Source organism: Chiloscyllium punctatum, chromosome 5 (genome assembly GCF_047496795.1).
Source record: "Chiloscyllium punctatum isolate Juve2018m chromosome 5, sChiPun1.3, whole genome shotgun sequence".
Classification (NCBI taxonomy): Eukaryota; Metazoa; Chordata; class Chondrichthyes; order Orectolobiformes; family Hemiscylliidae; genus Chiloscyllium; species Chiloscyllium punctatum.
In genome coordinates, this window is record NC_092743.1 from 1,979,780 (window position 1) to 1,995,319 (window position 15,540).

The window sequence follows — 15,540 nt, forward strand, 5'->3', positions numbered from 1 at the left end:
GAAACATACAGAAATCTTCTAATCACCCTGTTTAGTGATATTATTACATATCTCTGGAGCAGATGGGACTTGAATCTAGTTCTCTTGGCTTAGAGATATGGACATAACCACTGTGCCACAAAGTCTAATAGGAGCTTAAAGACTACATAGAGAATGTAGAACATAGAACATTACAGCGCAGTACAGGCCCTTCGGCCCTCGATGTTGCGCCGATCAGTCATACCAATCTGAAGCCCATCTAACCTACACTATTCCATGTACGTCCATATGCTTGTCCAATGACGACTTAAATGTGCTTAAAGTTGGTGAATCTACTACCGTTGCATGCAAAGCATTCCATACCCTTAATACTCTCTGAGTAAAGAAACTACCTCTGACATTTGTCCTATATCTATCATCCCTCAATTTAAAGCTATGCCCCCCTTGTGTTTGCCGTTCCCATACTTGGAAAAGGCTCTCCCTGCCCACCCTGTCGAACCCTCTGATTATCTTATATGTCTCTATTAAGTCACCTCTCAACCTTCTTCTCTCTAAAGAAAACAGCCTCAAGTCCCTCAGCCTTTCCTCTTAAGACACTCCCTCCATACCAGGCAACATCCTAAATCTCCTCTGCACCCTTTCCAAAGCTTCCACATCCTTCTTATAATGTGGCCGTACCAGAGTTTTGTACAGCTGGAGCATAATCTCATGGTTCCGGAACTCAATCCCTCTATTAATAAAAGCTAAAACACTGTATGCCTTCTTAACAACCCTGTCAACCTGGGTGGCAACTTTCAAGGATCTGTATACCTGGACACCGAGATCTCTCTGCTCATCTACACTACCAAGGATCTACCATTAGCCCAGTACTTTGCATTCTGGTTACTCCGACCAAAGTGAATCACCTCACACTTGTCCGCATTAAACTCCATTTACCACCTTTCAGCCCAGCTCTGCAGCTTATCTATGTCTCTCTGTAACCTACAACATCGTTCATCATTATCCACAACTCCACCAACCTTAATGTCGTCTGTAAATTTACTTCTCACCCTTCTACGCCTTCATCCAGGTCATTTATAAACGAACAGCAGTGAACCCAACACCGACCCTTGCTGGTAACTGGACTCCAGGATGAACATTTCCCATCAACCACCACCCTCTGTCTTCTTTCAGCAAGCCAATGTCTGATCCAAACTGCTATATCTCCCACAATCCCATTCTTTCGCATTTGTACAATAGCCTACTGTGGGGAACCTTATCGAACGCCTTGCTGAAATCCATATACACCACATCAACCGGTTTACTCTCATCTACCTGTTTGGTCACCTTCTCAAAGAATTCAATAAGGTTTGTGAGGCATGATCTACCCTTCACAAAACCACACTGACTATCCCTAATCAAATTATTCTTTTCTAGATGATTATAAATCCTATCTCTTATAACCTTTTCCAACACTTTACCAACAACTGAAGTAAGGCTCACTGATTGATAATTACCAGGGTTGTCTCTACTCCCCTTCTTGAACAGGGGAACCACATTTGCTATCCTCCAGTCTTCTGGCACTATTCCTGTAGACAATGATGATTTAAGGATCAATGCCAAAGGCTCAGCAATCTCCTCCCTGGTTTCCCAGAGGATCCTAGGATAAATCCCATCTAGCCCAGGGGACTTATATATTTCACACTCTGCAGGATTTCTAATATCTCTTCCTTGTGAACCTCAATCCCACCCAGTCTAGTAGCCTGTATCTCAGTATTCTCCTCGACAACATTGTCATTTTCTAGAGTGAATACTGTTGAAAAATATTCATTAAGTGCTTCCCCTATCTCCTCTGACTCCACACACAACTTCCCTCTACTATCCTTGATTGGCCCTAATCTTACTCTCATCATTCTTTTATTCCTTAAATACCTATAGAAATCCTTAGGGTTTACCCTGATCTTATCCGCCAACAACTTCTTATGTCTCCTCCTGGCTCTTCTGAGCTCTCTCTTTAGGTCTTTCCTGGCTGCCTTGTAACCCTCAAGCGCCCTAACTGAGCCTTCACATCTCATCCAAACATAAGCCACCTTCTTCCTCTTGATCAGAGATTCCACTTCCTTCGTAAACCACGGCTCCCGCCCTCTACAGCTTCCTCCCTGCCTGACAGGTACATACTTATCTAGGACACTCAGGAGCTTTTCCATGAATAAGCTCCACATTTCTAATGTGCCCATCCCCTGCAGACTGTCCAGAGAGATATATGACTGGTGTGTAGTTTTTATGGGGGTGCATGGATTTAGCAGAGGTATACATGGTAGGCATATACAGGCCTTATCAAGGTATGTGAGCCAGAGCTAGAACGCAAGTGGAGGAGATCAGAAATGCTTCTTGAACTAAATTATGACAGGTACAGATAAGGAACCACGTCAAAGTTATTGCAAAAAACAAAAGCTCATGGTGTAGGGGTTAACATATTGGCATGGACAGAGGATTGGCAAAATAAACAGAGATAATGCATAAGTGGATTATTTTCTGGTTAGGGCCTCGACAATTTATATAATTGACTCGGTTGAAGGGACTGAGAGCATGGTAGCTGACTTTTCTGATGACATACAGTTAAAATAAATTGTGAAATGGACATACAGAGGCTGGAAATGATATCAATAGATTTGGGGAGACAACAACAATAATGCCATTGAAATATAATGTAGGAAAATGTGAAATTATCCATTTTGACAGAAAGAATAGGTAGAATATTATCAAAGAATATTATCAAAGAATATTATTGAAGAATATTATCAAAGATTATCGAAGTGGTGAGAGGTTTGAGAAAAGGGGCACAGGACCCAAAATGTTAACTTGGATTTCTCTCCACAGATGCTGCCAGACCTGCTGACCTTTTCCAGCAATTTCTGTTTTTGTTTCTGATTTCTGCAGTTCTTTCAGTTTTCAATAAATACATTGAAGTAGCGAAGGTTTACGAAACTAATTGAATTTAATTGAATTTATTGCCACGTGTATCGAGGCACAGTGAAAAGTTTTGTCTTGTGAGCAATACAGACAGATCACAGAGTTAAATAGCATAGATAGTAATTAATAGGTAGACAGCAGCAAAAACAAAAAGCTTTATTCCTGATGAAGAGCTTTTGCTTGAAACGTTGATTTTGCTGCTCCTCGGATGCTGCCTGAATTGCTGTGCTCTTCCAGCACCACCAATCCAAACTCCCAGAAGCTTGACAATCTCCACTCATTCCATCTCCGTGCTGTTAATGTGTAAGGGGGGGCATGAGTAACATCCTGCCGAAAGTCAATAATGAGTTCCTTGGTTTTGCTGGCATTGAGAGCTAGGTTGTTCTTAGTGCATCATTTTCCCAGGTCTTCACCTCCCGTCTATAGTCTGTTTCATCACCATCTGAGATTCAACCGAACTTGTAAATGGCATTAGTCTGGTATTTGGCGACGCAGTCATGGGTATATACAGTGAGTACATTAGGGGGCTGAGTACGCACCCCTGGGGGAAGGGGGGGGGGGGGGGGGGTGGGGGGGTGGGCTCCAGTGTTGAGTGTTAGTGAGGATGAAATATTGTCCATAATCTTCACTAATTGTGGCCTGTGAGTCAGAAAACTGAGGATCCAATTGCAGAGAGTGGGGCTTAATCAGAGATCACTAAATTTAGTAATCAGTCTCAAGGGGATTTTAGTGTTGAAGGGTGAACTATAGTCAATGAGTAGAATTCTTAAGTATCTAGAATGGGTGGATTGGCAGGTGAGGAATGGATGGACATGTTTGCCCTGTATCCTCTGGATTTACAAGTTCCAGAAGCAACTTGATTGAAACTTACAAAATGCTGAGGGGACTTGTCTGGGTGGATGCAGAGGAGATGTTGCATCTTGGGGGAGAATCTGAACCAAGGGTCACAGTTTAAACCTGCAGGATGCCCAGTTAAAAATGAGAACTTTCACAGTTGTGGGTCTTTGGAACTCTCTTCCTCAAAAGGTGACAGCCACAAGAGCCTTGAATATTTGTAAGGAGAGGCAGTTTGTGGGATTTTGATGACCAAAGCAATGGGGATACACAGGAATGGAGAATTGAGGTTAAAATCAGATCAGCTCTGATCATAGTCTCAAGTGGCGATAGGGCCAACACCTGCTCCTGATTCGTATCGTAAGGACAGACTGACGGGCAGAGGGGGTGGGGTGGCCCTGTTGGTAAGGATGATATTCAGTCCCTTGCGCGGGAGGACCTAGAATAAGGGGATGTAGAGTCAGTGTGGATAGAGCTGAGAAATTCTAAGGGTAGAAAGACCCTCTTGGGAGTCATCTACAGGCCCCCAAACAGTAGTCTGGATGTCGGATGTAAGTTAAATCAGGAGCTGAAATTGGCCTGTTGCAAAGATGTTACTACAGTTGTTATGGGGGATTTTAACATGCAGGTAGACTGGGAGAATCAGGATGGTATTGGACCTCAAGAAAGAGACTTTGTGGAGTGCCTCCGAGATGGATTCTTAGAACAGCTGGTGCTGGAGCCGACCAGGGAGAAGGCAATTCTGGATCTGGTTTTGTGTAACGAACCAGAATTGGTCAGGGACCTCGAAGTGAAGGAGCCATTGGGAAGTAGTGACCATAATACAATAAGCTTCAATCTGCAATTTGAGAGGGAGTGGGTACAATCAGAAGTGACAATATTTCTGTTAAATAAAGGAAACTATGGAGCTATGAGGGAGGAGCTGGCCAAAGTTCAATGGTGCAATACCTTAGCGGGGATGACAGTGGAGGAACAATGGCGGATATTTCTGGGTATAATGCAGAAGATGCAGGATCAGTTCATTCCAAAAAGGAAGAAAGATCCTAGGACGAGGCATAGGTGGCCGTGGCTGACGAGGGAAGTTAAGAAACATATAAAGTCAAAAGAGAACAAGTATAACATCGCAAAGATAAGTGGGAAAACGCAGGACTGGGAAGCTTTTAAAGAACAACAGAGGATAACTAAGAAGGAAATACGCAGAGAAAAAATGAGGTACGAAGGTAAACTGACCAAAGAAGGATAGTAAAAGCTTTTTTAGGTCTGTGAAAGGGTAAAAAATGGTTAAGATTAAAATTGGGTCCTTGAAGACAGAAACAGGGGAATATATTATGGGGAACAAAGAAATGGCAGAAGAGTTGAATTGATACTTCAGATTTGTGTTCACTGGGGAAGACACAAGCAATCTCCCTGAGGTAACAGTGGCTGAAGGACCTGAACTGAAGGGAATTTATATTTGCCAGGAATTGGTGTTGGAGAGACTGTTAGGTCTGAAGGTTGATAAGTCCCCGGGGCCTGATGGTCTACATCCCAGGGTACTGAAGGAGGTGGCTCGGGAAATCGTGGATGCATTGGTGATTATTTTCCAGAGTTCGATAGATTCAGGATCAGTTCCTGCGGATTGGAGGGTGGCTAATGTTGTACCACTTTTTAAGAAAGAAACGAGAGAGAAAGCAGAAAATTATAGACCAGTTAGTCTAGTGGTGGGAAAAATGATGGAGTCAATTATAAAGGATGAAATTACGACACATCTGGATAGCAGTAACAGGATAGGTCAGAGTCAGCATGGATTTATGAAGGGGAAATGTTGGAGTTTGAGAAAAGTGAAGGTGAGGCAGAGATAGATGACAAAAATGTACACATGAAAACTAAAATGCACCTTTCATATAAACATACAAATCAGGAGCTGCTGTAGGCCATTCAGCCCCTCAAGCCAGAATTGTGGCTGATCTGATTGTAACCACAAACCTACATTCCAATCTACCCTGAATAACCATTCATTCCCCTCTGCTTAATAACAATCTACCTGCCTTAAAAATATTCAAAGATTCCGTTTCTAGCACATTTTCAGAGAGTTCAAAAGACTCTCAACTCTCTGAAAGAAAACAAAAGTCAGCTCACCTGTGTTTTTAATGGGCACCCTGTTATTTTTAAAAAGTGATTCCTAATTCTAGATTCTCCACAAGAGGAAAGGTCCTCTCCACATCTATCCCCTTGTAAAATTCATAACATTTTATTTTCTTTATTTTTAACTGCAGACTGAAATAAAAAAAAGGACTGATTTAAAACCGAAGATTGTGGAAGGAATTGCTGTACTTTTAAAAACACGCTCCTGAAACTCATTGTGTGTGGTGTTTGCACTGCTGTATTGTTCCAGCAGTAGGGGGGGCTATTTGTAGATGGCACAATACCAAGGAGTCGTGCAGAGGGAAATTGAGCCAGTGATTAGAAGCTGATTGGTTTGTGCAGTTATGGCCATTCATGGATGTCAAAGGTCATCAGCCTGATGATAAATCGCTGATTGGTTCCTGGATAATAGCAGAACAGTTTCTGAGTATGAACGATACAGGGAGAAACCTTTGATCTTCTGGAAGGGCAGGAAATGTGTGTCTCCCTCTCCACAGGGAAAATACTCAAAGCGTGAAGAAAGCCAATTATTCCCACTGCTCTTAAGCAGTAACTACGAGACTTTGTTGTTAGTGTATCAATCACTCTGTGAAGAAATAAAGGAAGCTTGAGAAAATAGATAAAAGAACACAAGGTTCTGAAAAAACAGTAGAATCATCTCAGCGAATCCTGTGAACTGGTGCCATTGAACTGTGCTTCCAAGCTTTTTTTCTCTGTCTACCATAAAACAAATGCTTGGCTCCATCTGACTGTATGTGTTTGTAGAGTTTTTAACGGGGGTTAGAGCTTTTAAAATTGGAGTTGTATGTTGACTGTTGACAGCCTGCTTGCTTGTTATTAGAATTTATTTATTTATAATAAAGTACAAGATCCTGGTCATTGTTTTCTGTTAACCTGATTCTATTCAACAGATAAATCAGGGACTTTCCATGTCAATTAATTTATCACTTTCTGTAGTGGGACTGGGGAATCAGTGAACTTTTCCAAGTAACTTCTGTCAATATTGTTGAGATTTTATGTTTCAAATCAAGTCGCCTTTTATTCTTCTAAACTTTGTCAGATTCAAGCTGAGCCTGTCCATCCTTTCCTCATAAGATAATCCATCTGTTACTTGTCTGGTAAAGCTTCTCTGAATTGCTTTCAATGCGCTGATATCCCTCCTTAAACAAGGTGACCAATACCTACACAGTACTCCAGATGCAGTCTCACCAATGCCCTGGAGAAGTGAAGCTTAACCTCCCTATTTTTGTATTCAATTTCCATTGTGATGAACAATAACGTTGCTTTCTTAACTTCATGCCATACCTGCAATCTAACCTTCTGTAGTTGGCAGGTGAATGTTCCTCCTGCAGTATGTGGGAGGTAAAGGTCACCTCTAGTGTCCTTGCTGACTTAATCTGTGAGAGGTGCACCCATCTCCAGCTCCTCAAGAACCATGTTAGGGAACTGGAGCTGGAGCTGGAGCTGGATGAACTTCAGATCATTCAGGAGGTGGAGGGGGTTATTGAGAGGAGTTACAGGGAGGTAGTTACTCCATAGCCACACATGAAGAAGGTAGATCAGTTACCGTCAGGGGTGGGAAAGGGAACCAGCAGCCAGTGCAGGGATCTCCTGTGGTGGATCCCTCAACAACATGTATACCGTTTTGGATACTGTTGGGGGGGGGGGGGGGGGGGTGGGGGGATGACTTACCAGGGATAAGCAATGGGGCACAGGTCTCTGACACAGTCTGTACCTGTTGCTCAGAAGGGAAGGTGGAAGAAAAACAGAGCATTAGTCATTGGGGATTCCATAGTTAGGGGGACAGATAGGAGATCCTGTGGGAATGAGAGAGACTCACGATTGGTGTGTTGTCTCCCAAGTGCCAGGGTCCATGGTACCTCTGATCATGTTTTTAGGGTCCTTAAGGGGGAGGGGGAGCAGCCCCAAGTTGTGGCCTACATAGACACCAACTACAGAGGTAGGAAGAAAGGTGGGGATCTAAGGCAGAAATTCAGGGAGCTAGGGTGGAAGCTCAGAGCTAGGACAAACAGAGTTGTTATCTCCGGTGTGTTGCCCGTACCATGTGCTAACGAGGTGAGGAACAGGGAGAGAGTGAAGCTGAACACGTGGCTGCAGGGATGGTACAGGAGGGAGGGTTTTGGATTCTTGGATAATTGGAGCTCTTTCTGGGATAGGTGGGACCTCTACAGACAGGATGGTCTTCACCTGAACCAGAGGGGTACCAATATCCTGGGGGGACATTTGCTAATTCTCTTTGTGGGGAGGGGGAGGGGAGTTTAAACTAATACAGCTGGGGGATGTGAACCTGAATTGCAGTTCCAATGTACAGGAGGTCGAAGGTAGTGAGGTCAGGGATAGGTTTACAAGGTCGCAAGAGGCCACTGGCAATCAGGCTGTTGGGTTGAAGTGTGTACTTCAATGCCAGGAGCATCCGGAATAAGGTGGGTGAACTTGTAACATGTGTCGGTACCTGGGATTTCAATGTTGTGGCCATTTCAGAGACATGGCTAGAGGAGGGACAGGAATGGTTGTTGCAGATTCCAGGATTTAGATGTTTCAGCAAGAACAGAGAATATGGTAAAATGGGGGGGGGGGGGGGGGGGGTGGCATTGTTAAATGGGGGGGGTAGTATTACAGCAGCTGAGATAACATGTGAGGACTCATCCACTGAGGTAGTTTGGGCTGAAGTTAGAAACAGGAAAGGAGAGGTCACCTTGTTGGGAGTTTTCTACAGGCTTCCGAATTATTCCAGGGATGCAGAGGAAAGGATAACAAAGATAATTCTCAATAGGAGCAAGAGGGTAGTTGTTATAGGGAACTTTAACTTCCCCAATATGGACTGGGAATACAATAGTTGAAATAGTCTAGATGGGTTGGTTTTTGTTCAATGTGTGCAGGAGGGTTTCCTGACACAGTATGTAGACTGGCCAACAAGGGGCGATGGTCATATTGGATTTGGTCCTGGGGAATGAGCCCGGCCAGGTGTTAGATTTGGAGGTAGGTGAACACTATGGCGATAGTGACCACAATTCAATTATGTTTACAATAGCAATGGGCAGGGATAGGTATATACTGCAGGGAAAGAGGTATAACTGGGGGGATGGCAATTATGATGCAATTAGGCAAGATTTAACATGCATAGGATGGGGAAGGAAACTGCAGAGGATGGACGCACTTGAATGTGGAGCTTATTCAAGGAACAGCTACCGCGGGTCCTTGGTAAGTATCTACCTATCAGGCAGGGAGGTAATTGTCGAGGGAGGGAGCCAGGGTTTACTAAAGAAGTTGAAGCTCTTGTCAAGAGGAAGAAGAAGGCTCATGTGAGGGTGAGGGGTGAAGGCTCAGTTAGGGAGCTTGAGAGTTATAAGTTAGCCAGAAAAGATCTAAAGAGAGGGTGAAGAAGAGCCAGAAGGGGACAAGAGAAATTGTTGGTGGATAGGATCAAGGAAAACCCTAAGGCCTTCTATAGGGATATCAGGAATAAAAGAATGACTAGAGTAAGATTAGGGCCAATCAAAGATAGTGGTAGGAAGTTGTGTGTGGAATCCGAGGACATAGGAGAAGCACTTAATGAATACTTTTTGTCAGTATTCACATTGGAAAAGGGCAATGTTAGTGAGGACACAGAGATACAGGCTACTAGATTAGATGGGATTGAAGTTAGTAAAGAGGAAGTTTTAGCAATTTTGGAAGATCTGAAAATAGATAAGGCCCCTGGGCCAAATAGGATTTATCCTCAAATTCTCTGGGAAGCCAGGGAGGAGATTGCAGAGCCTTTGGTTTTGACATTTATGTCATCATTATTGACTGGAGTAGTGCCAGAAGACTGGAGGATAGCTAATGTTTTTCCCTTGCTCAATAAGGGGAGTCGGGGCAACCCTGGTAATTATAGGCCAGTGAGCCTTACTTCGGTTGTGGGTAAGGTGTTGGAAGAGGTTCTAAGAGATAGGATTTATAATCATTTGCAAAGGAATAATTTGATTAGAAATTGGCAACCTGGTTTTGTGAAGAGTAGGTCATGCCTCACAAACCTTATTGAGTTCTTCGAGAAGGTGACAAAACAGGTGAATGAAGGTAAAGCAGTTGATATGGTGTATATGGACTTCAGTAAGGCATTTGATAAAGTTTCTCATGGTAGGCTACTGCACAAAATACAGAGGCATGGGATCGAGGGCGATTTAGCGGTTTGGATCAGAAATTGGTCAGTTGAAAGAAGACAGGGTGGCGGTTGATGGGAAATGTTCATCCTGGAGCTCAGTTACAGTGGTGTGCCGCAAGAATCTGTTTTACGGCCACTGCTGTTTATCATTTTTATAAATAATCTGGATGTGGGCATAGAAGGATGGGTTCGTAAATTTGCGAATGACACTCAGGTAGGCAGAGCTGTGGATAGTGCAGAAGGATGTCGTGGGTTACAGAGGGACATAGATAAGATGCAGAGCTGGGCGGAGAAGTGGCAAATGGAGTTTAATGTGTAAAAGTGTGAGGTAGTTCACTTTGGAAGAAATAACAGGAATGCAGAGTACTGGGCTAATAGTAAAATTCTAGTGGAGATGAACAGAGAGCGCTCTGTGTCCATGTGCATAAATCCCTGAAAGTTGCGACCCATGTTGATAGGGTTGTTAAGAGGCATATGGTGTGTTGGCGTTTATTGGGAGGGGGATTGAGTTTCGGAGCCACGAGGTCATGCTTCAGCCGTACAGGGCACTGGTAAGGCTGCACCTGGAGTACTGCATGCAGTTCTGGTCACCACATTATAGGAAGGATGTGGAAGCTTTGGAAAGGGTTCAGAGGAGATTTACTAAGATGTTGCTGGGTAAGTAAGGAAGGAAGGAAGGTCTTACGAGGAAAGGCTGAGGGTACTGAGGCTGTTTTCATTGGAGAGAAGGAGGTTGAGAAGCATCAGATAATCAGAGGGTTAGATAGGATGGTGAAGGCTAACACGAGGGGACATAGAACATAGAACAGTACAGCACAGAACAGGTCCTTCAGCCCACGATGTTGTGCCAACCACTGATCCTCATGTATGCACCCTCAACTTTCTGTGACCATATGCATGTCCAGTAGTCTCTTAAATGTCCCCAATGACCTTGCTTCCACAACTGCTGCTGGCAACGCATTCCATGCTCTCACAACTCTCTGTGTAAAGAACCTGCCTCTGACATCCCCTCTATACTTTCCTCCAACCAGCTTAAAACTATGACCCCTTGTGTTAGCCACTTCTGCCCTGGGAAATAGTCTCTGGCTATCGACTCTATCTATGCCTTTCATTATCTTGTATACCTCAATTAGGTCCCCTCTCCTCCTCCTTTTCTCCAATGAAAAAAGTCCGAGCTGGGTCAACCTCTCTTCATATGATAAGCCCTCCAGTCCAGGCAGCATCCTGGTAAACCTCCTCTGAACCCTCTCCAAAGCATCCACATCTTTCCTATAATAGGGCGACCAGAACTGGACGCAGTATTCCAAGTGTGGTCTAACCAAAATTTTATAGAGCTGCAACAAGATCTCACGCCTCTTAAACTCAGTCCTCCTGCTAATGACAGCCAAAACACCATATGCTTTCTTAACAACCCTGTCCACTTGGGTGGCCATTTTAAGGGATCTATGTACCTGCACACCAAGATTCCTCTGTTCCTCCACACTGCCAAGAATCCTATCCTTAATCCTGTACTCAGCTTTCAAATTCGACCTTCCAAAATGCATCACCTCGCATTTATCCAGGTTGAACTCCATCTGCCACCTCTCAGCCCATCTCTGCATCCTGTCAATATCCTGCTGCAGCCTACAACAGCCCTCTATACTGTCGACACCTCCAACCTTTGTGTCGTCTGCAAACTTGCTGACCCATCCTTCAATCCCCTCATCCAAGTCATTAATAAAAATTACAAACAATAGATGCCCAAGGACAGAGCCCTGTGGAACACCACTCACCACTGACTTCCAGGCAGAATATTTTCCTTGTTGTGGTTCTGTTCGTCGAGCTGGGAATTTGTGTTGCAGATGTTTCGTCCCCTGTCTAGGTGACATCCTCAGTGCTTGGGAGCTTCCTGTGAAGCGCTTCTGTGATGTTTCCTCCGGCATTTATAGTGATTTGTACCTGCTGCTTCCAGTTGTCAGTTCCAGCTGTCCACTGCAGTGGCCGGTATATTGGGTCCAGGTCAATGTGCTTATTGACTGAATCTGTGGATGAATGCCATGCCTCTAGGAATTCCCTGGCTGTTCTGTTTGGCTTGTCCTATAATAGTAGTGTTGTTCCAGTCGAACTCATGTTGCTTGTCATCTGAGTAAGTGAGAACATTTTTCTTCTATTACCACTCACTGTCTTCTGTTGGCCAGCCAATTCTGTATCCAGACAGCTAAGTTCCTCTGTATCCCATTCCTCCTGACCTTCTGAATGAGTCTACCATGGGGAAGCTTATCAAATGCCTTGCTGAAGTCCATATACACCACATCCACAGCTCGACCCTCATCAACTTTTCTAGTCACATCCTCAATGAACCCGATAAGGTTTGTGAGACATGACCTGCCCCTCAGAAATAGCTTTAAATTGAGGGGTGATCGATTTAGGACAAATATCAGGGGTGGTTTCTTTACTCAGAGAGTAGTAGGGGCATGGAACACACTGCCTGCAACAGTAGTAGACTCACCAACTTTAAGGGCATTTAAATGGGCATTGGACATACATACATAATAATGGAATGGTGCGGGTTAGATGGGCATCAGATTAATTTCACAGGTTGGTGCAACATTGAGGGCTGAAGGCCCTGTATCGCACTGTCATGTTCTATGTTCTACATAATTCATGCATTAGGCCACCCAGATTCCTCTGCATCTCTGAGATGTGCAACCTCTCCCCATTTTGATTTCTGTTTTTTTAATTCTTCCTGCCACAACGGACAATTATACATTTTCCCACAGTCTCCATTTGCCATATCTTTGCTAATTCACTTGTTCTATCAATTTTTTTTTATGATGTGGAGGGGCCAACGTTGGGCTGGAGTGGACAAAGTTAGAATTCACACGACACTGTCGCTTCATCAGGTGAAATGACGAAAGCTTGTGACTTCAAATAAACCTATGGACTGTAACCTGGTGTCGTGAGACTTTGACTTTTTTAACCTCCTTATGTCACCTTCACAACTTATTTTCCTACCTATCCTTGTGTCAAAAGGAAATTTGCACAATGTTTTGCTTTTTCTTTCAAGTTTGGTATGACCGTTAGCATTTCGAGTTAACTATGGATAGTCCAGCCTTGGATTCTTTTCTTTTGTATTTGAATGTATTTCACCCATATCTTCAAAAACATTCCACTTAAATGTTTGTGACTGCATGTTTATTGACAGCTCCTTCAACCTCATTCGCAATTCACTTCAGCCAGTTCTGCTTTCATGTCCTTCTATAAATTTTTTAAAAGTCTCAGACTCATTCTTCTCTCCCTAAAACTGAATATAAAAGTAATCACAAACCGTTTGGGTTCATGAGGGGTGAGCAGTAGAGCAGGCATTGTCAGTGACGTCCACATTCCATAGAAGAAGGTGACAGTACTTTCACTGAACTGCCCTACAGAGTGGATAAATGTCAAAGGAGGATGATCTGAAACAAGCCATTCGGCCTCTTGAGCCTATCCTGTCATTCAATATCTTAATAGTTGATCTGATTCTAGCTTTAATCTCACCTTTCTGTGCATCACCAATCACTGTTCTCTCCCTTCTGTTGAATTCAGCCTTGGGGATATGCCAAGTCCAGCCTCCACTCCACTCTCAGGCTAACAATTCCCTGACAGAAGAAATTCCTCCTCAGTTCCATCTTACTTGAAGATCTATTTTTAAACTCTCTCTCAATTCGATATTCATTTGCAATGGGCACCATCTTCTTAGCAGTTCTACTAAATTCCCAAAGAGCACAGGCCCATCTTGTTCCCTCACAAGACTAATCCCCTCATCCCAGAATTAACCCATCTCTGAACAGCTTCCAATGTGAGTATATCCCTCCGTAATTAAGGTGCCAAAACTGCACACACTACTCTCACTGGAGGCTGGTGTCCCTGAGTGTGGGGTGGGCGTGGCTGGTGCTTTGAGCTGCCCGTGTGTATGATAGAGGTCTGGAGGAATAAGTGGTGAGCTAGAGTCACCAAGTACCCACTCAGTCTTCCATGTCGAGAATGCTAGTCATCAACTTTCTATCTATTTTGTGGTCCGACCGGGAGCTGCAAATGAATGAGGTGAGACTCTGTGTTAATGAGAAAGATAATGAGCAATAAATCCTTTAAAAGGTATCTTGTCGCTCACTAATGATAATCTCATCTCAATATCTGGAACTCTGTTGGAAAATGCAACAAGTTATTCCCAAGAAAGACTTTGCTGGACAATTCTCACATGATTCCTATAAATCTCTCCCCATAGCCCATGGCATTCAGGTCCCTAGAAGATTCCACCCACAGCTTCAGAGACTTGTCTCTTTACATTCATTTTTAATGAGTTGAAGAGATGGGAATGGTACTTCAGTGCATTAGGAAACAAAAAATAGAAAAAAAAATGTGCTACCTCACAGCAGGAGATCAGAGAATCAGAAAAATCCAGAAGTTAGTCAGACTGTAGGTGACTGTCCCAGAGACAGAAAGAGCAGAAATAAGCCTATTGTCCTCACATCCACTTTTCCTGTCTTTCCCCCATAATCCTTGACTCCTCGTACTGATAAAGAATCTGTCTATCTGAACCTTGAACATACTGAATGACCCAGCCTCGACTGCTCTCAACAGTATTCTACAGATTCACTCCCCTGAGCAGAAATTCCTTCTGAAAATCCTGGCTCTCTTGACCATGACATACAGCATCAATCCCACTGATGGTAGAGAGGCAGAGGTAGTGGCTTACAGTCTGGAAAGATTAACCTGTATTGCTAAAGGAACAATGACCTTCCAAGTTCCTGATCGTCTGTAAGAATTGTTCACATCACACCTTGGACCATTAAATCTTTCATGGTGCTAAGGATGGTTGGACCCTGTATCTTCAATGTCGTAGTTGTGGCTGGACTTCTGCCAACAAGTAAATACAGGTTAACAAATGTAAGAACATATTTATAACAAAGTGTAACCTATATAACCTCATGTCCTCACAAAAGCTTCTTTAATTCCCTCCCACTACATCTCAGTGCAGTGCCGTGCCAAGGTCTGCAGCTGAAGTGGAGGCAGCCTACTCACAGTGGGGTCCATTGGTCTTCTGAAATTTGTATGGGTGAACCCAGGAGCATTCACATCTAGACGGCCCAGGTACACCCACAAGTAGCTGCAGCCTCTTCAGCTTGACATGTCATTCTTTGTCATCCTGAAAACACCTGCCTTCCTGATGATTTTTACTTTCATCGTCAAACTTGGCCACAGAACATCCACTTTCTTCATCTAAGGCATTAATGTATATTGTAAATAATTGTGGCCCCAGCACTGATCCCTGAGGCACTCCAATAGTTAAGGTTGCCATCCTGAAAGTGCCCCTTCATCCCAAATCTCTTATTAGCCAACCCTGTATCCAAGCTAATCTACTACCTCCAACACCATGGGACGTTACCTTGTTAAGGAGCCAAATGCTTTTTGGAAACCTAAACATATTACCTTTGCTTATTCCACTTTATTGGTTCTGCTTGTTGTCACTT